The sequence below is a fragment of the Plectropomus leopardus genome, chromosome 20 (assembly GCF_008729295.1).
Source record: "Plectropomus leopardus isolate mb chromosome 20, YSFRI_Pleo_2.0, whole genome shotgun sequence".
Classification (NCBI taxonomy): Eukaryota; Metazoa; Chordata; class Actinopteri; order Perciformes; family Serranidae; genus Plectropomus; species Plectropomus leopardus.
Window position 1 is genome coordinate 21526365 of NC_056482.1, and position 20823 is coordinate 21547187.

A 20823-nucleotide genomic window follows, 5' to 3' on the forward strand; every position below is an offset into this window, starting at 1 on the left:
AAAGATTTTTGAACAAGACTTCTCTCTAAGCAAGACTTGGTCGCAATAACAATATAAAAAAAAAAGAGAAAAAGAAATATGAGAAAATAAAAGTCCAGATTAACACAACCACTGAGATTTCCTAAAAATGCTCTCCTAATAAGTGAGTTATTCATAAGAATATAACCCAAATACAATCTGAATAACAGGTTGGCAAATGTTTTGCAGGGGAACTGATTGCAAATAGCATCATATAGGGTTTTTTTTAATTACAGTTTTATTTCACAAGGCAGCAAATCAACACCTTTGATTCTATTCCTAAAAATCTAACGTGTAAAGTACTCCTTATGACAGTGAGTACATGTACATACATATATTATTCCCTTATTTTCCCTTATTCCAAAAATGAGAATATTCCTACTGAACTGTTTACCTGGTTTATGAAAATTTATATTTCACTAATATTCCTGTTAAAATATGTGAATAAAATGTCCTTTATCACATCAAAATAGAGAACAGTTGAACGGTTGGAGCTGCTTGAGCCATTTGGCTCCTTTGCATCAAAATATGCTTTTTGTGGACTTGTGGACTGCACAAACACTGCCTCCTTCTTTCAATCCTTTACCTACTCTCTTGAAAAGGATGGTGTTGCGATATCTGTGCATATCAAAAAATCAGTAGTATTCAAGTCTTTCATAATGTTTGAAAGTCAGTGTGTTTCTTCTTTTAGTCAGATATATAGGCTTTGCTTTTGGGCAAGCATCTACCCCAAAGCCTTGAAAAATGTTGGTGACATAGTTTGTGTACAACGTATCCATGACAACAGACATAGCCGACTGTAAACAGAAAAGAGGTCGTGTGTTACATTCTGAATGTGCTGTATGCATGTCCAAAAAATGGAAATAATACAGGCACATCCAGAGTCTTGATCAGAAAATGCTAAATTCAGAAACAGGCCTAATTTGGATGTCTAAATGGAGCATGCTGTTTACATGACCCACAACAAATTCAGACTATAGTCATATTTTGAATAATAGTGGAGTATTAGGGAGCATTTAAACTAGCTACTTCATCAAAAATCATGTAGTGTACAATACCCCCACACACTGACTATCATTAGCCACTGTCCAAGAAAGTGACAGACTTGGCCCAACTCGGTCAAATCGCCTGTGTGCCTGTGCACCTTCAGGCCAATGAAGTAAACTCTGAAAGACTAAGTAAAATGTATCTACCTGTAAATCCAGTAAGTCCTAATCTTTAGACTGAGTCAGGTTAAGAGGCTGTAGATCCAATCCGTGTTGCGAGGGATCACGGCATTCCAAGACATCCATTAATACTCATTAATGGGATTCTCACAGGCTTAAGGCTGAGGCTGATCTCTTCTAGCGGGTATTGCTTTCTCTCCGCAGCCAGCTGGGCCGACCAATGAGTGGATGATGAAGCAAGAATACTGCCAAGGTAGTTCATCAGAGGCTTGGCCAGTATCTGAAATTAGTTATTATCAGACAGAAATACATCCTGGAGTTCATTTCATCAAGTAAATTTGGGATATTACCGCAGGGTGGTTTGATTTATTTTTGATCGTTTGTTCTGCATAGGGACACATTGGCAGGGACAACAAATGCCTTGATAGGATTTTGTAAACTCCTTGTGCCCCCCAGCTATCTGTATCCATCTATGTATCTATCTATCTAAATTCATACCGTGGGTGCTTTGTGAATATGGGATCTTAAAGCAAAATACAGTTGCTGCCCTATTTGTGTGCACGCCGTCCTAAAGCTGGTCATTAATTTTCATTAAGTGCTGTCAGTAAGGACCATTAACCAGGCTAGAGAATAATCACCTCCCTAGAGTGGTGACCCGTTTATGGCGCAGGTAAGGGTTAACAGAAACAGCCCACCTTCGATGTACCGACACAACACTCAAAGCACATAACACAGTAAGCATTCTGGTAATGAAGCATTCTGTATCAATAACACCAAAGGGTAAACTGCTTCTCTGAAAAGGAAAAAGATTAAGCCCATATTTTTCGAATCCCTCGACATATTTAGAGGTTTAAAAGTTTCCTTATCAGACAAATGAATGGATCATAGACTTAAGTCCCACTCATCAGTGTTTAGGGTTATGCTTTCCAGTAACAATATTTGCATCGGATAAATATGTAACCATAGGAATACCGACTTTAACATGTTGGCACGTATTAATGCCTTTAATCTGACCTAAATCTACTGGGTAAGAGCATTATCGCCTGTGTTTCACACCGCAGCTGTGATCACTGGGATTACAGTGAGCATCATGTGAGCATTTTTTTAACAAATACATTTTTTAAGATTAAATGTGTGTGTTCAGTGACTTAAGAGTGGCCAGTGGTGTTATCAGCATTGTATAGCATATGAAGTTGGCTAAATCCCCTCGAATACAAGAACAACAACAACACGGTCATGATGTGACAATACAGTGGTTAAGATTAGATTGGGTTTAGGCACAAAGACAACTTGGTTTGGTTTAGGGAAAATTGTGATTTAGTTTAGTACTTAGGGGGACCTTCGTCATCGTTAGCCCCTTTTCATTCATGCACTGCAAACCTGAAATCATCCAGAGATTACCTGAATTAGCTAAACAAAGAACGCAAATGTCTTAATTGACTGATTTGGACACAGACTGTACCCTCCCAGCTCTTTAACAAAAGTCTGTGTAATATCTGGTTGAGCCCATGTGTGATCAGAGCAGTTACTTCTTGGAAGAGTTCACAGCGAATGAGTAGGTGTGTTGAAGACATTTCTGTCATGAGGTTTGTGCGAAAACAAACCCGAAGGTAAAATAAAGGGTACGTTTACGCAAAGATGGCAATGAAACTGTCTAACTGGAGAGATGACAAGATTGGGGACATCTGATGGTAAGGGCCCAAGCCGAAACGTCTGACTAATTAAAAGAACAGCAGAAGTACTGTTGTTTAAAACCAAATTATGAACAGGACTGTGATGTAATCTGCAACACTTCCTTTCTCCTACATGCTCTACCCTGATGCTGACCCTTTTCCTTAACCAAAAAGAATATATTATTTAGGTGGGAGTGCCTTTGACACATCATTATTTGGACCTGAAAGAAAACAGCTATGGTTACAAAAACTAACACTTGGATTTTTTATGGTCATGCTTAAAAAAAAATTGGAAACACAGTCATACCTTGTGCCCCTTGTTTTGCTGACTCATCTATGCACCCCAGCCTACCTACGTCAACTTTGTTGCCTCCATAATCACGTTGTCTTCACTCCTTCTTTGCTCCTGTCATAGTTCTTATGGCTACAGGACTGAGAAAGTGTCACCGATGCTGATGCAATGCTGTTGAGGTTGATGAAATAAATTGAGGCTGATGAAGCAAAGCTGGGACAGAAAAATAAGAGATGAGGCAGACAAGGTTTAGCGGAGGCCGATGAAGTACAGCTGAAGATGATAATGATCATCTGACTCTGGTGAATGTTGAGCTATGCGTGACAAAGTGCAGCTCAAAGTGATGAAAGTTGAGTCAAATGTGACAATTTGAAGCTTGACATCCTGATATTCTGAAGGTGGTGCAGGTACTTTTATAATGGTCAAAAATTGAAATTTGTGAAGAGTTCATTAATGTAAACAGTTGGCATTCCTAATATAAAACAGCTTGTCTGTCTGCATTATGTCCAAAGTTATGGTTTCTATCAACATAAAAAAATAAATAAAAAAAAAAACAGAAAAATATCTAACACCTAAACTTCAGCTTTTTGGACAGAACCCTGGCATATGAATCGCATTGCTACCTCTCTGTGTGGAGTGGCTGTGATGATTGTGGAAATATTTATCTTGTGGGTTTGAAACCTCTGGTAATCTCCAGATGAGGTAATAGAAAAGTGAGAGACTGGCGAGAGGAGAGAAAAGGTCAGGTCTCAGTGAGAGAAGAGACTGGCATTTCCCGGTCACAGTCTTGGAAAAACAGTGTGAAATGAAAAACACCTCAGTTCAATGTAGGAGTTTGTTGTCAAAAGTTTTCTATCAACGCAAACACAGGAAATGAGCATAAAGATCACTTTACGGTTGCTATTATGTACTTTTTAAAAAGGTAAATTGCAACTTGAAGAAAGACTAAGAAAACACCAGTGTAAAACAGACTGTAATTTAGACTCCTTTTTTTCTTTCAAGAGTTGTTTCATAATGCTGCAATAAGGCTGGTTGGGGCTGTAACTGTGGTTACAGGTTCTAAAAATAACTTAATGAGAGCCTATATTTTTGAATGAAAGCATCCTTATGAATGAAAAAAGGCTAGGGAGATGTGGATTATAAGATTTCATTTGTCCCACACAAAATATACAGACAAGTCCTCCAGCTTTGGAATAGGCAGTATAGATTATTGGACATTTAAAGCATGTACTATAGATGTGTAAATCTTCTAAGATTGCACTCTAGGCAGTTGGTTTTCAGTTGTTAGCTTTGCATTGAAACCCTGGGGTGCATCAGTGATTATAGGCTTTTTAAAATCACTCCAAATCCGACAGCCCCCAGAAGAGCAAATTTAAGAGTAAAGAAATAGCATGACAACAAGACACAAATTCTTATACCATTTATGGGGTGTTCATATATAAAACTTATATTTTAAAAGTGTTTCATAAAAGGCGTTTCCAGATGGTGAGAATTTTTATTGACTGTAAAGACTCTTTGGACCTCAAGAGATTTAAGCAGCAACACAAAGGCTCATAATAGATATACACTGGATACAAAGAACAGATTGCAGCACAAAATATACTTGCATTAACAATCGACAGTGTCCCTCATCAATGAATACAGGAAATGAATACGCAGCACACAACCATTCTTGAAGGCACATTATGGGCAATCGACCATTTCCACGCCAGGCTTGAACTGCGACAAGCTTCTTCATAGAGTCTTTGAAAAAATGCCAGAACGAGAGGGGAAGACAGAGAGCAAGGAAATCTCAAGAAGCCAGTGGGAGCAAGCAGCAGATGTTTCACACCCAAGAGGGTAAACAGCATTTGTAGGGCATGAAATTGATTCAAGGCTTTTTGATGGGGAAAGAGAGGAAAGCAAGAGGAAAGAAACATTTAGGTAAAAAGGAAATCTACTGTAAGTTTTTTTTTTTTTTTTTTCAGGCTGATTAAGAGGGACATTTGGAAAGATGTGGAAAACATCTTTGTTTTTATTTGCATTAGAAAGGATTTTCCTCTGAAGACTCGGCGAAAGCAGTGATGTAACGTGATCCCAGCAGGTATCTCACCTCTCAGTCTAAAGACCCGAGGCAAGCTCTGTGACACACATATTGTGCAGTTTTTTTGGATAACACCTTTGGTTTGGGGGGAGGTGACATCTTCCTAGAGCAACAGTGAGCTGTCAAGCCTGAGGCTGTGTGGGAGTGGGTGCTACATCTGTTTCAATTCTTTTTAACCAGAATCCTTTCAATGGAAGTGAAAAACAAGACCATTTATTTTGGTGAGCCTAGCTTTTCTTTATTTTTTTTAAATGTATCCTTTTTTTTAATTATAGATCGTTGTTATCATTACTATCATTATTACAGAATTTTATTTGTATTGCAGTTTTCATTACTGATTCAAAATAAATGATTAAAATAATTGTTAAATTAAATTTTAGAAGAGAAAACAATGGAAAAATGAAAACCACCCAGGGTGTAATGCACAAAATTATCTTGTGGTAAATACTCAAATATTCCACAAAATCTAATACTTTAAAAATATCTGATTTAAAGCCATACAAAACAGGTTTCTGGATATTTTTGCCCACTTAAGCTCAGCGTTTTTCAGTCTTGAGCAGCGGCATTGACTTCAGAGGCCTGGACCATCTAGGGCTGCACCTTGAGCTCTCCCAGGCCAAACACTTCTCTCCTCAGCTGTCCTGTGTAATCCCAGATCAAAGGTTTTAGAAAATCAGGACAGATTATCTTGGGTAACAGCCACATGAGTGATGTGAAGATGAACAGGGAATCAAAAAAGCCAGTGGTGTTGTCCTCTGGGGAACATCAATGGATGTATCACATATAGTGACAATCCATATAGTAGTGTTTGAATTGGAATTTCACTAAAAACCACAAATCGGGGCATTGGAAAAAATTTAAACAAAGTTCTGGGTTCTTCCCAGATACTATTGATTTTCTGTATCCACAAGAGGCAAAGACAGGGATCACCAGGTGTTAGTATGCATCCTCTGGGGGACATATACAGTATTACATTAACTGGAAATCTTTATGATAGCGAGAGAGAGATTTCACTCACAACCACAAATTTCAACCTCATGGTAGCACTATAGTAATCACCAGGGGATGGACATAGTCATTAAGGTTCACCCTTTGGGGACAATGAATATCTGTCTGAAATGATGTGCCAGTTCCTCTTGTGAGGCTGAAATATGTCACTTAACATTGGAAAACTTTGACTTCATGTAGGCACTACAGGAAAAGACAGGGGATCACCATAGTCAATAGGATTCATCTTCTGGGGAATACACAAATTTTGTCCCATCGTTACACTTAGATCCACCTCAAACTATATTTTTTAATTTGCTTATTTAAAAGCGGTAAAGGTAAATAATGTAGCAGAATATTTTCTCTGCTTTACAGTCATGTCCAGTCATGTCTTAAACCCATCAGACTTAACTTGCAACCCTTTGAGGGGTTCAGGACCTAAAGTTTGGGATTCCATTTAGTTTAGCCAAAATTTGTGAAAGACTGCTATTGCATAGTTTGGCATACTGGGGAAAATTCCTATCTCTATGTGCTTATAGCATTTTCCCATCAAATCCACCAAGTGTGTCAGTTTCATTTGGAGTCACTGTCACTTTTAGGTGTGGATTAGAGCATCTGAAGAGTTAACAGTTTGTTGAAAGTTGGAAGTTGGAAATGTGTGAGTGGGTAGAGAGCAGCGGCTGAGCAGACAGCTTCATTTGGTTTCTCACTGGGTCCTTCTGTGGATCTGAGCAGATGTGCTGTGCAGGAGCTGTATTTCTTAACTCCGGAAAAGAAATGTGACGTCCTGCACAGGAAAATCCTGAGCTTGCCAAACACACAAATGCACACACACACATAGCAACAACCTACCACCATAGCTTGTTGTGTTGTAAATCATTGCCCTCTCGCTGGTCTATTAAGATATGGAAAGCTCCACATGGGATTTATACAGTCAATCTATTTTACTGGTCTTTGGTCTCAGTCCTGCCACCAGGTTTGTTCCTTAAGTGCCTTATCAGTTAAATGCAGCTGTGATGGGCCATGTGTTCAGCTGCAAATGTGATTGTGACTTTAATTTAAATAGAGAGCTACAGTTTATTTACTGCATATAGGTGCATATGTAGATTATATATGCCATCATCATATAAAAAAAGTCCCATTCTTGAGTAACTCGTGCAAAGACAGACATGATCATTATCTAATCTAGTCTATCTCAATCAAAACATTTAGACTGCAAAACATTCAGAACTTTTCACATTTGCACAACTTTGGACTTTACTTACAATGACATTACGCAACTATGTGAATTGTTGCCCTCTCATTCACACAGATGGGATTCCTGCTTTTGGTGCACATTAGATGTCTAAGGGAGTCAATATTAATGTTAAATGGCTGAAAATGTAAAGCATCACCAGAAATACAGTCAGAAGCAAATGATTTTACCTTTCTTCTTCTGTTAGAGAGCTGATATTTTCCACGCTGCATCACACTGTAGCTGCAGCAATAAAGATTATGCCATAGGCTAGGTGAAAAGCCTATTACACTCTGCTGTGCATTAGTGGAATATACAACAAGAGTGAAGAAAAAGGTACCCAAGCTAAAACTCATTTCTTGAAAGGGTGTTGCACCACTGGATTGTGTATTTTGTAGTTCTTGAAGGTTCACAAATTAGCTGAATAAATCCTATAGAGCAGTGCTGTGTTCCCACAGATAGTTAGATTATTTTAAATAGATTTAAACACCTGGGCTTAACTATAACACCAGAGTTAAAGTGTCTGACTTCACAAGATAATGATCTTCCATGTCTTAAACAGCAACTGAATGAGTCAATGCCCTCTTTGCTCATTGGATTAAACGGCTCTTGTCCTGTTAGTTTATACATTTATTCAGTTTGGGACGCAATTATAAACTACTATGGGCATTTTTAGGCATGTCCCTGCAGAGTACATCTTGAAGGTGAGCATTTCACAAAATCTTGCAGACATCACTGATTCAACAAATGATGTCACCAGTGTGCCTTTTTCTCATCTTGTCCTCTGCTGAGTGCTCAGACCACAGCAGCTTTACTGAAGCATGACATTACAGTCTGTTGGCTAACCGCTCTCACCCCCACTCTTACCAGCCCTGGTATTGTTCACCGCTTTTCGAACATCTTCCTCATTTTCAACACATTTTTTAACACGTCTTGCAGCAGGCAGCTGATGTGCATTGCAGATATTTCCTCCTCTTTCAATTCAAGTGCAGAGACATGGTTGCCAGGAGAAACTGAGCACTTACCTTTATTACTGCATGTTATGTAACTATATTAAACATGCTCTGAAAGCTTACATAAACTCAGCTTCTTTCAAGAAAAAATCTCACCAATGATGTGATCAGCTATTTTAAAGGGGGTTCATTTTGCAAGTACATCCAAAGTGAGACTGTATACTCGGGACAAGGTCAAACACAGTTTCAGTGCATGTTGGCCTCCCTCGTCATTGATTCTGTTTGTTAAAAAGATGAAAAGGCTCTTAAAGTGCAGCCAGAAAAAAAGGAAAAGTGTCCAGTTTGGGGACATCAGAATTACGTCTCCTGGTTCTATTATCATGGCATACCATGAACTTCAGCACACACTGGGGCAGCAGTTGGGATGAGAATAGGTACTTTTGAGTCTGAGGCCATGATTCTGAGCGGCAAAAAAATGGATTGCTTCCTTTGGTTTGGGAGAGAGTTACTGTTCCGGGTGAATGAGTTCAAGAATCTTGGGGTCTTGTTCTCGAGTGACAGTAAAATGTATTGCAAGTTGGACAAGCAGACCAGTGCAGTGTCAGCAGTGCTGTGGGCATTGTGCCACTGAATTGTGGTGAGGAAGGACCTTAGTCAGAAGGCAAAGCTCTCAATTTACCAGCCCATCTACACTTTGTCCCTCACGGTCATGAGCTTTAGGTAGTGACCAAAGAATGAGATTGCGGATACAAGTGGCCGAAATGAGTTCCTCCGTAGGGTGGCAGGGCTCAGCCTTAAAGATGGGTGAGGGTGAGGAGCTCTGACATCCAGAGCGCAGGGAAGAACTGCTCCTCTTTTGTATTTAATGGGGCCAGTTAAGCTGGTTAGGGCATATGATCAGGGTGTCTCATGGGCACTTACTATTAAAGGTCTTCCAGGTACATCCAACTGGCAGGAGACCCTGAGCATGCTGGAGTTGTTATAAAGCTCATTTGTCCTGAGAACACACCAGGATCCCCAGGAGGAGCTGGGAAATTTAGCAAGGCAGGGAGAACTTTGGAATGCCTTGCTTAGCCTGCTGCCCCCACAACCCAGCCCCAGAAAAGTGAAATTTTATAGATGGATGGATGGAAATTTTGCAAGTAACAATGACATTTATTTTTTACTACCCACTGTCTTGAAGCATGAAGAACTTTCTTATACATATTTTGTGTGTTACAATATATAAAGTACAACTGAAATCTTAAAAAAATAAAAAATCTGACATTTCCTGGGTAGTGAGGATAAAAGGGGTTTCACCTAGTAGTATTTAAAATGAGTCAGCCTGTCTGTGAGTTTAAAATTGGTGTTGCATCTGAAGGAAATTCTCTTAATGTATGCTTGCAGAGTTCAGCACAAACAAATAATGCTGGATGTGAGGCTGGACCAGACAAGATGTCAGCATTTTGCTGCATCCAAGAGACACTTTTTTGTTAAACTTGGCCCGACTGCTTAATAACTAGAGCTAAAGAAAATATAGTTGGTGTATGTGTTTTGCAATAAATATAAGGCTTGTGCAAGTTGCGCCATTTAGTGAAGTGTCCAACTAGTGGATCAGGACTTGTAACATTGATGAAAAGGACATGCAGCAGATGACACATGCTGTACAGGGAAAAAGTAGCAAAGAAGGGTCCAGAACTCTTGCAATGTGAACCAACATGTACTAATTCCAACTTGTCACATGGTGCCACTCTGTCAGTGACCTTCTGCGTTTACTTATGACGTTTTAGGTATCCTTCTGTGTCATCTGTTTGTGCTCCCAGATGCCGTTACTGTGATGTCAACAATTGCATATGGTGGAATGAAGCAGCATGGTCTTTATGTTTACACAACAGTGCAGACTGTCACAATGGTTGGGATCAGACAACAAAGTCACAGATGGTTAGATGGTTAAAAAACCCACACATCAACATGGAAGCAAACTGTAGACTCCCACATGAAAGTCAGTTGTTTGTGGGACCCATCCATCTCCCCTCCCACTCGCCCTATAAGCACACTTGTGCTGCTTATAATAAATGGTTATCGGCAGTGTTTTTATCTGATAGTGTCCTTCAGCATTTCATGTACACATGACTGTTCTGTCTGGCCGCATTCTGAAGTGATGCTGCTTGCGCCAGCTGCATGTGGATGTGCCGGTACTATCCGGACATCCCTCAGCATATGATAAAAAATGCCACTGGTTCTGTCTGAGCACATTCTCATCTGATGCCGACCAACCACATTCCGGTTAGATGTGGAAGGTGGCTTTTGGCATCACACTTGTACGCTCAAAGCACTGACAGCAGTCAGTGAAGGATGGGACATGGTGAACAGGACAAAGCAGAAAGAAATGAGAGAGAGCACATAGGCACAAACACAGTCGAACTAACTTTTAGAAATATATTCATTATATCAGATATTCATATTGGCTACTAAGTTTTAGAGGATGTGTTATATCACACAGATTATATTATTTGCAGTGTTGAACCACCTTCCCTTGCAATGTTTGCATGTAGTAATGTGACATGTTAAAACAGTCAGTTATAGCAACACACTGCAGGATTAACCTCTTAATCAAATTAACAGTTGACATGCAGTGAAGTTTGGTCTTAGGAGCCAGTGGCGGTCAGTTGCCTGCTGTGCAAAGTTGGTAATCCAGTCAAGGAGGTATGGCTAGCCTGCAGACGGCTCCAAGTCAGTTCTGACTTTCACTTTTTGGGGCATTTATTTGACAGTTAACAGCTGAGATAGACCGAAAGCATGTGAATGACATGCAACAGAGGTCACCAGGTACAGTCGGTTCAGGCCACAAATCTCTGCTGATTTAAATTAGTTGTGTATGGGCATAATTCATTGGAGACACAGTTGGCACACCACAACACATCAGTCAGAGTTAGATTTGTGAAGGTTTTGGCATGGCATTGGCAAGGTGTGTTCATTGCATCAGTATTCAAGAGATGTTTGTGCAAATATTAGGTGTCAGCAGAGACTGGTTATGGATGCTGCTGGATTTACTGAAGCTGCTATCAATATTTTTTATACTACAAATGATATGTGAAAAGGGTCACTCAAACTCACATATAATTAGCATTAAATATGGGCCTACATTAAATTAAAAAAATGATTCAGTGAAAAACAGATAAAAATGGTTATTAATGAACACAACATGTGATTATTGTGGCAGCCATAATCACATAATTTCTCTTCTTGCTCATGACAAGCCTTTCACAGTGAGTGTTTGCATTTAACTCAGTATTGACATCAACCATATCAACTTCCCACACAACTACCTGATTCCTGTCTCAGCTGCTCCATCCTTCTTTCAAAATCAATGAAACTCGCAATGCACATACAACAAACTTTGGCTACTAAATGAGTACACGCATAATTAAAGATAATCACAAAGACCTTTCTCTATGCACCTAATGAAAAAACAGGATGGAAAATAAGGTCTGATAATGGAGAACTGGGGAATAGCTATATATTTAGTAAGACTGAATCAATAGAGTAGAATTCAAATCAAGTGAGAGATGTGTTACAAACATCCCTTGGCAAACACCACATCATGTCATGTCATTCCCAATTCTATGAAGTAAAACTTGAGCAAGTTTCCGTTACTGTTTTCTCCTCAGATGATGAACTGAGCTTAGGACAAACAGCAAAGAGCCTGAATCGATACATCCATTTACAACATGAAAATTACCTGTGAAGAGAGAGAGGGAGAGAGAGAAGAAAAACAAACCAATAATCTTCCCATTGTCATTCCCCTTGTGGAAGGGGAAATCAATCAGCAGTTGAATCTCATACAATGTGCACCTCAGAAATCACAGTCATACATCACAAAAGGTACATCCCAATAGTGGAGCATGATGGTAAACATTCAAGCAACAACAGCACGCACACAGTTTGTTTTGTTGCTCTTTATTGACTTTCTGGAAATGTGAGTTTTCAGTCAGCACAGAAACAAAACTGAGACACACCTGCAGTACTTTTCTGAATGACATTGTCATAAAAAAAACTGTTAAAGTTCAGCTGAATAAAATATTTCATTCTGGGTTTTGATAATGAAAATACACATCAGTGAAAATTTATCAGGATTTATTTTATATCTGAAAACAGACAAAGATCTATAAAGAAAAGCATTGATGCAAAAACTAAAGTGAAAGTCGTGTTTAAAGAATACAGTTTGTCACTATCGGGTGAATTTGCACTTTATTTTCTGTCTACATTTTTTTTGCAGATAATTTTCTATTTTTGGCAGATTTGACAGTAAATTGTAGAAGTTTACAGTTAATGGGCAAATACTGGCTTTAGTCTGTTAGCACATTTACATTCACTATCTTAAAAAAAGACAATTGAGTTACCCTAGGCAGACACTGTGAGTTTTTATTAATATCTTATTCTACAATAACTCTACATAACATAATTACCCTGTGTCTATACTGCAAGTGTATCAGATGGGTTTTTTACTCTCACATCTCAAGCAGCAGATTCACTCTCATGTTAATGTATGTTATTGTCTGTGTGGGCTCTGTATACACACACAGGCATAACTGCAAACTGAAGCATTTTATTTACTCCTGAAGTGCATAAAAAACAAGGCTGATGCCCAATAAAAAATGCACGTAACTAAATTAATCTACATTTTGAGGCCTAGATGGAACAGAGTATGCTGCTCTCTGGACAGAGCCTGCACTGGTTACCCCTTTCCTTCACGTCTTCCCAGCAGCTTGAGGGCAAGACACAAGAACGTCTTGCAAGCTGCATTGTTAATTCATGTGCAAACTGTTACCTGCACTGTACATTTACTGCCATGAGACAACTTCACAGCTAACCTTACCCTCTGCTCTAATCCCCAACACCTGTCTGCCCTAAACGCAGAGACTGTCACTCTCTAATGTGTGCTCAACCACACAATTGCTATGCACACACACTATGCACTGCTCTATTGAGCCACACTACTCCTATAATACAATTATATGTATCAGTGTTGATGATAAAATAGATCAGGAATGCACACACATATGAAATAAAACTTGTACAGAAAGTATGGCTACTACTTTGCTGCTCAATTCTTGGAAATTCCCGGAAAAGACAGTCACTTGTCGTCTGTCATCACAAATGACACTGATATGACATTTGCAGTCCACACACTATTCAATGCTTACACTTTACTGACCAATACGGAGGTGCTCATACTGCACTACTTTATTAGTGAAGGTTCCCAAAAAAGGTTTTTAAACAAGGCGACCATGACAAAAAGAAAAAAAGGCTGCAATACTTTGAGCAATTTCACTATGAATGTAAAGTCAGAGGAAAATCCATTAAAAAAAGGATGAAAAATGCAAATAGTCTGTTGGCAGCAAAGTTCAGTTTTAACTTAGACTTGTAATTCACGACTAAACCCCAGTATAGTGGTTTACATGTGTGTGTTTGTGCATGTGTGTGAGACAGTGAGGCAGTAGAGATCTTATCTCACTGTGGCCCTGTGCCCCATGACTCAGAGACGTCCAGTGTCAAGACATTGCCTTTGGGGCCGATGTCATCTGCAGAGCCAGAAGAATAGATGTGGCACTCCAGCATCATGCACCTCCCACTCATCATGCTTCACTGCTATCTCATCTCAGCTCCCCTACGGATAATGACCACGCTCTTGTCTGGTCCACCTATGTATGCACATGTGTTCGCACCCGCACACACAGAAAGAGACAGAGAGAAAGTCAGACAGTGTGTGGCAGAAAATGTGTGCTGTTTCGCTAAGCAGTAGTAGCAGATTTCTGTCAGAGAGCTTGAGAAAACACAAAGTATAAGAGAAGTGCAGCGAGTGAAAAGCTAGAACATTTGGTACCACTAAAAAAAGAGATACACATTCTTCAAGGTTAAGTTTAACTTAATTATCATTTATATACAAGTGAACAAAGTGTTCACTCCTCACTTTGGCCTCACTGAGGCCAAGGTGCCAAAAAGGTATATAAAAATAAATAGGCAACTCCCCCAGAGGCCTTTAGAGAAAAAGAATAAGAAAAGAAAAGAAAAGAAAAGAAAAGAAGAAAAGATAATGGAATAAATAGCCAAAAAATGTAATTTAACAGTGCAGCAATATTTTTGAACAAACATACTAAATACTGTTCCTGTGCTTTATCGTTATCCTTTCTCAGTGGTTGAATGTAACTAAATACATTTACTCAAGTACTCCATTAAAAATGAAAGAAAAAAAATCAAATTCAGACTTTTCTCCCAAGAAGAATAACATTAGTCATCTGACCAAGTCCCCAAAAACAGCAGATTTACATTTCACTGACAAAGCCTTTTTTTTGGCCAAGATGTTCCCCTATTGTCACTTCTTATTTCACCCCAAAACATAAGTAGATGACAAATGATGTTCTGCTGATAGGGGCGTCAGATCATAAAATGCTGGTGTTGTCATGAAGCATATCTGTCTATCTATCTATATGTATATGTCACGTTCCAACCTTTTCTGGTGTCCTGTTCCACATACTGTCAGCGTCTCCTCTACACAAACAGGAATTTCTTACTGATGGTGTTTGCTGAACAAACACAGTGGCTCTGACACTCAGCCTTTCTGTGGCCTGCCGTCTATTTTGTGTTTAACAAGGCAAGTTTGAGATATCCGCTCCCCGCTGCGCTCGGCAAGCCAGGCTGGGGAAACGGTTCACAGAGGCTGAGGAAGATAAGATGACACACGGGCTGGCAAAAAAGATGACAACTAAGATAGCGCGTGGTGTGACAATGAATAATTGCATACAAAGAGATGTCAGAGCCTTGACAAAACTTGGTTGCTTGTGTCTGTCATGGACATGAGAGGTGTTATGGGATGAGTTTATCAACAAGGTCATAAAGATTATTCTGTTTTTTCTCTAGAGCACTTTATGACACATCAGTTAGAAAACACCAAAAATGATAAATCTGGCTTGACATTTAGAATGACATTTAAAGTTATTCTGATATAATTATGCAGTATGGCTATATTTCATTGTCTATAGAGTTACAAATCAACAGCAGCAACAACAACAGCAGCACTGAGCTATTGAGTTATGCAAAATGCTTTATAGAATATACCATATTCATGAAATTTAATTAAACAATTTTAGTAAAAGGAAAAAGCAAAGAACAGCAGCTGTTATCAAATGGGTTACAATTGATGATATATATATCCCAAACCTTGCCATAATATAGGCACTGCAGCAATAGTTTTGGCTCACTGGGAAGCCGGCAGAGTGGCAGCAGAGCTTCATTGCCAGCTTCCTGGCTTTGGGGCATTTCCGCCTCCTATCTGAAGTTGAACTCGGCGGCTACGTGCTGTTCCGTGGCTGGCTTCCAGGTTTTGTGGCGTTTCACAGAACTTTTGCCTCTACTGTAAACCCAGCATTCTCACCTAGATGTGCTCTCAGACATTTGGCACTAATGGAACGTTAGTCTGTATAGATAGTAGGTGGCACAGAGGTGTACTGGTTAGCACTGTTGCCTAACAGCAAGAGGATGTGACCTGGTTTTCTCTGGGTTCTCTGGCTTCCTCTCACAGTCCACAGACACGTAGATTAGGTTAAAATGACTCAACTGTTTAATCCTTAAAAAACAAGAACAAAGATGACTGTCTCATTTAACTGTCACATCATCAGATCTAAGTACAGGTTCTTGACATGTTTGAAGGTCCAAAGTTCTAAATGATTTCTCTAAACAACATATGTTCTTTGTAAAAACATACCACCATAATTCGTTAAAAGTACAGTTTGGTACCCAAACCTAGTGAGTGGGTAACCCTTTTTTAATCACATGCACAAGGATGAGGATGTACTTGCAAGCACGCATGCCTGAGGTGACATGGTACACAGTCATGCAATGTTTTCCAACCACTCCACTGATGTACAGCTGGCAATAACATGCCAACATATGCTGCTATGTGCCAAAAATATAGGAGAAGAAAAAGACTGCTCGGAGGTAAACATGGATGTAAACAGTGTAAGATCTGAAATACTTGTAAACTGAGCTTTTCAAATGTTTTACGAGGAAGGAAAATGCATTCAACGTGTTTGTTGGAGCTGCAGGCCACACACAATATATCTTGGTGAGAGACACAGAATGTCAACTTTTGTTTGTTTCCAACAAAACCCCACTGGCCACCTTTAAGATGTGTTTGACATTCAGGTTACTTTAGGTTTTGGTGTATTATTCCTTTAATTAAATCCCCACAGTTGGCCATATGGATTTTCTCAGATAAAGATTCTGAGTTGTGCAATTGATTTCATTCAGAGGAGATGAGGTGGGGCTTTGTGCAGATTGGAAATTGACAATGCTGTAGGACAATAAAACCAAAAAACGGTAATGAGATGTTGAGCAGTGTTAGCCTGCAGAATATACTGCAAGCTGCACATTCTATAAATACTAGTCAGTTTGTTTTTCACTGTTTATTTGCTTATTTGTTCTACACTCACCTCATTACCTACATCATTCACACAATCCACCACCTCAAAGATGCAAAAAAGTGCATAATTATAACCTCCGTAGCAAGCAGAGAACTCTGGATGTGAACTGTGCAGGAGCACAGTTCACATTTCAACCACTTACATCCCCATTAAGCCTTTTCCACCTGGAGTTCCCCATCGAGCTGACTTCAAATGTCAAATAGGGTAAACTCTCCCTTGGAAATGAGCAGAACTTCCTTGAGAGTGACGGTAGAGAAAGCTTTTTCTTTTTTCTTTTTTTAAACAATGGGAAGCTAAATGTCATGATGAATATATAAATAAACCCTGACTGCCTTCATCGCTCCATCAATCTCCCGCTCCTTTGATTTGCATTGAACAGCTCTTGTCAAAACAATAATCCTTTAATGCTTGTTCTCGTCATTGCAGTGCCATATGTGGCTTGTCATATTACCTTCTAGTAATGTTTTGCTCTCTTTTTTTCATGTTTAATGCGAGTAAAGTAAATCTAAATGAATGCAATGAAAATAAGTCAGCCCGGGAGTTTTCATGTGTGACAAATCAATTATTCATATATTGTTCTTGCCTTCATCAGCATAGTTAAATGAACACACTTTTGCCTGTGTTGAGTCACCATTTTATGTGCCATTTTCTCACTTTGTCATATGCGAATTGCCAGCAGCTTCAGTACTAGCAATATTTTTTTTAACCCTTGGGAGCAATCCCTAAACACTGATTCTGCTTTAACCCTTTGAAAACTTGTGCTGCATTCATACGTCTTGCATTATTATTTAAACCTTTGAACTGCAAGCAAATTGGTTTGATTTATTTCAAAATAATGGTTAAAAAATAGGCAATGAGTAAATTGCATGGGATTAGTGGGTTTAGAAAATTGCCAAAAAGCAAGGGAAAATGCCAGAGAACTACAATTTTAATTATCATAATAAAATATTTAAATAATTTTACAGAATAAACATATTTCATGCAGTTTTAAGTAAATTTTCACAGGTTTTAAAGAGTTAATTTGCAGACTGGCAGACTGGAGTACAGTATTTTCCCTTTTAATCAAAACAAATTAAACTTATATTCAGCATTATGCCTCAACCATTACCTTGTTGGTTTATACTGGACAGAGGACACAGAGAGAGCTTAAAACAAATGAGATTTATAGTCTCCTGTAACTCATCTGCAGCATGCCAGGTAGCATCTTAAGAGATGTTTGGTGCAATCCACTGAAATTTGAATTACAAATATGCTTGCTTGCACTTACGCCTCAATTTATAATGTCATATTCAGCCAAACTGCTGCCCTCGCTGTTGTACTTAGACCATCTGAAGACTTTTAAAGCCCTAAATGGAGAGGGATGGGAGAGTTGATCATGTTTATTAAGTCTGCTTGGCTTCATGCGCTGAATCGTGCTCTGCAGCAGCCTACAGGAATGGTGTGGCGTGAAGCTGAGTAGATGTGAAATGTGGGCACAAGCTGTGGGCGAGATCCACTTCCTCTGTCTCCATAGAGATGACAGGGAGACAGGAAGGCCCTCTGCACGCTAGGCCGTCACTAATTCAAGATGGCAGCCACAGTCAGAGGAGCTGGCATCTAATGATAATGTGTCTGAAGAGGTCATTGCTGGTGACAACGGAGCAAAACATCTGTTTGTAGCGACTATGTGAAATACCTAGTATCATTTTCTGCTTGATGGAACTTTGTCCGCTGCCATCTGCCTGCAATGTAACATTTATCAGTGACATAGATTCGTGAAAAATGGACCATCTGCTTATGAGGGAAGGTCATTTGCACATATTTGTTCTCTGCGACAATGGTGTCTGACTGCATTAGTCCACTGAAACGGTCCTCACCAGAAAAAGAATAGCATTGGTTTGCTGAAATGATGTTTGCAATTCTATGACAAGCAGGCAGACCGTGTAATAGGATCGAAAGCTCCAGAACTAATGGAGGTTGTGGTTAGATTATTTTGTCAAGATCTATGTTTACAATTTAATAAGGGCAAAATCTTGTGGCTATGAGAATAATGACTATGTGTCTCAGTGGAAAAAAAGGAAGTTTTGTAAAAGTTAAGTTTGTAACTTTCATAGTAATAACTTTTTTGTCATATTTGCTGAAACTGTCACTATATCCTGACATTAGTACGAGACGGGGGTGGCTGTGGCTCTGGAGAATGAGCGGGTCGTCCAATAAGCAGAAGATCAGTGGTTCAATCCTTGGCCCCTCCAGTCTGCCTCTGGCATGTCTTGAAGTATCCTTGTGCAAAACACTAAAGATACTGATAGCTCTTCTATCAATATGTGAGTGTGGGTGAATATTGAAGCTGAGTATCAGGTGGCACCTTGATGTGTTTGAATATCAAAGCTAAGTAGATTTCTTGTACAGTAGCCTTGGCCACCAGTGTGAATGGGTAAATGTGACTGTGTGGTGTAAATGTGCTTTGAATAGAAAGACTAGAAAGGCGATATACAAATGCAAGTCCATTTACCATTTGTGAAAAATCAGGTTCCTCTGGCTCCTCCTAGTGCACCATTTGCAAGAATCCACAATGACTGAATTAAATAAACCAATCGGAGCAAGGGAGAGTTTCTAACAAAATGTCAATAAGTGTTCGAGCACATGCCGTGCAGACCCCTATGCATGCATTTACTTAGTAAAGTAAAATAGTGTAGTAGGGAACTTTGTACAAAGCCTGGGGTCACATAGTAGAAAAAAAGTCACTTCTTTTGATTAAATTAATAAATAGAAAAATCAATAAAACTTTTTTTATTTGACATTATTTTTGAGGGAAGAAAGTCATTACTATGGCTTATTCACCCCAAATCACAAAATTTAATGTACAGGTGCATTGACACAGTGTTTATATTGTGGTGCAGCTGATTAATAAATGACAAAAAATGAAACAATTTGATTGGCTGTAGGAAAACATGCTCTCAAGCTATGTAGATTATCATAATGAAACCAAAACAATATAAAATATTACGTTGTCCCCTCTTAAGTAATTCAAAGAGCAGATACAAAATGTATGCCACAGCAGATTAAAAAACAACAACAACAACAACAAAAAAGCAATTTAATTTCAGTTGGACATAAAGACAGTAAGCTGGATAAAGGCACAAACCCGAGAAAACATCATTAGTAAGTTATATTCACACTTTACTGTCTTTGAGTAAAATAATGAATTTTGCATCCACCCACTGGTAGACTCTGTGGCACACAATGCACTCCACGACCTCCCATGGATCCAACTTTGGAACACCAACACAGCAACACATAGGCTGCACTGATCTTCACTGGGATTTATCATGAATCATTTTTAAGATGCTTATATGGACCATTTTGAAAGGCACATGAAAAATGACCTATTTTTGGCATGAGAGCTTGCTTGTCTAATTTTAACACAAACCACTTTTTTCTTGTTGTACAAACAGTGCAAATCGAATGCACTGTAACCTGGATGGAGCTAAATCGATAAGAAGGTTATGCATTATGCAATTTTCTGAACTGCAGGTCTGTGAATATCATGCAGATACTGAGCAGGATTGGAACTAATTCAGGAAATGTGAGAGCAAGATTCAATCGCAGAGCAGCTGTCTGACTCAGAGGCAAAGAGCAACGTGTTCAGAGTCAGACACCCTGCAGAGAACCTGCCTCATCACGGACTCGCGTTGAATGATTGGCTGTGTACTTTTATAAACGGGCTTTTCCACTCTCACATGTGCACTGCCAACTGTTCTCTCTAAGCTCTACTAGTCTTTGTCTCCTGACATCAAAAGGCTACAGTTTTTCTCAATAAGACAACATCAGTCAGCGTATGAGTTGCTTTGATCTCTATGTGATTCCAGCAGGGAATAAAGCCCAGCGTTCACACTGCCTATCACCATGTCAGAGAAGTGTGTATTTATGTGCTTGACCTTAATAGCTGTGATTGGCTAACCTCCATTTAGCCCTC